The sequence below is a fragment of the Triturus cristatus genome, chromosome 4_2, assembly GCF_964204655.1.
Source record: "Triturus cristatus chromosome 4_2, aTriCri1.1, whole genome shotgun sequence".
Taxonomy (NCBI): domain Eukaryota; kingdom Metazoa; phylum Chordata; class Amphibia; order Caudata; family Salamandridae; genus Triturus; species Triturus cristatus.
The window spans coordinates 626918125-626920158 of NC_140586.1; positions in this window are offsets into that span (position 1 = coordinate 626918125).

A 2034-nucleotide genomic window follows, 5' to 3' on the forward strand; every position below is an offset into this window, starting at 1 on the left:
TAAATTCTTCGTGTGATCTCAGAGTTTTGCCATGTCGTTCTAGTTGGTTCTAAGTTTTGGTTGTTTTTTCGTAAAAATTCGATCGATCGTAAATCCGAGGACGTGATATTTTCCAATTTTTTATTAGAGTGTAAGAGTTGTAAGATGTTCTGTCTATTTAGTATGTCCATAGGCCCTCTTGATTTATATAACGGATGAAATATAATGATGTTCGATGCTGCTTTGTTTCCTGTTGATGATTATCATTGAGTCGACTATCAATCATGTGGTTGATGTTTACCCGTGTATTCAGTACTGGCCTTATCTTTTCTAGGTCATTAGGCCCTACTTGTTGTTCATTTGCCAGGGAATTCGTATCGAATTTAATTCTATGGATCACTGCGTTAGATTCGTAAGGGATAGATTGAATATTTGGGGTCTGCTGTGTATCCTCCTTAAGGGGGGGCGGTCTTCCTTGAGGGCTAGTTTCTTGATTATGTTTAGTTTCTTCGGACTTTTCTCTTTGGTGTTGAATAGTTGATGAGGAGTCTTGCTTCTCTGTTGCCGCTATGAGTTTTCCAGAGTGGCTATCATTCCGTGTTACTGTTTGTTGTTGTTTATTCTCTTTTGGCTTCAAAACTTGTGAATGAGTATTTTGCAATGTTAGCCGTTGGTCACTTGTAATGTCAGTAAAAGAATGATGTCCTATACTTATCGGTTTGTTTTTTCTTCCTTTCCTTTTGTTTTTGCGGGCATTTTTTACTCCAAGAGAGATATTTTCCAGGGTCTCTACTCCCCCGCCTTCCTCTTGAAGTTCATTTTGTTTTTGGGGGGAGTTTTTGTCTACAAGAGTTTCCGCTTTATCTTTTAATAGAAGTACTTCTTTAACCGTCGTGTTTGTGGTTTTTATTAGTGTTTGGTCTATGAGAACTTTTTTTATGTCGAGTAATAAGTCACCTAATATAGATGGTAATATAGATAGCTTGTCAATTATTGGTGCACATGTGCATACTTGACTAAGTTGTTGTATTGCATAAGTGCCTTCCTGACCCCTCTTTATTAAATCATTCAGGCCAGCTAATTTCTTATCTATCCCGCTGTCGAATCTGCAAGGGTCTGTAGAATTATTAGCTGAAGGTCCATTTTGTGTGATTGGTATTGCAATGCCGCTGTTGAGTATTGCATTGTGCTTAGCATTGCCTCCCAAATTATTTTATTATTTAAATGTGTTTTATCTTCAGGGAGGTTTTTATCTGGTTTTGTATGTTGATCGATCCAACCGGAGTTGGGCTATCCAACGGTTGGATCGATCTTTCTTGTCTACCCATGTGAGGAGCTTGCCCGCTTTGTTGCCCAATTCATAAATTGTGTGTTGCGTGGCTGTGAGTTTGGCCTTTGCTGCCTCACGCACAAAATCCTTGTATTCCTGCTGTGCTAAATGTAGTCTGTGTGTTGTGTCTTTGTTGGTAGCTAGTGCGTGATTAGTCTCTGCCTTGGTTGCTCCCCATTCTAACATGTCTATCTGTTGTCTCTGTGACTTCTTGTTCCTAGCGAGCAATGAAATTGCGTGGCTCCGGAGCACTGCTTTGTATGCTTCCCACAGTGTTAGCGGCGAGGACACTGAGGGTTTGTTCTTGGCGAAGTAATGCTTTGTGTCTGTACGCAGTCCTTTTTCTTACTCACGGTTCTTAAGATACCCTGGGTACAGTGGAAACAGCCGTCTTTGAGCTGTCCATTAGATCAGTTCATGCTTAGAGAGAGGTCTGTCTACAGATTGGTTCAGAGTTACTGTAGTTCTCGATTGTTGGTTTGTGTCCTTTCACTCCCCTTTGTCGCTGGATTCCAGCGATCTTGTCCTTTGTGACTCGATGTTGCTGTTGGGTTCTCGGTTTGCTGGACCTCGTTGCTGGGCGCCATCCCTCCAGCCAGTTCTGGGCCTCCTCAGGTGTGGCAAAGAACCAGGTTTTTTCTTCCGCTTCTACTCTGAGCTTTGCCGGGAAGAGCATTGAGTACTTGAGCTCTCTGGTCCGTAATTCGTTCTTTATTTCCAGGAAG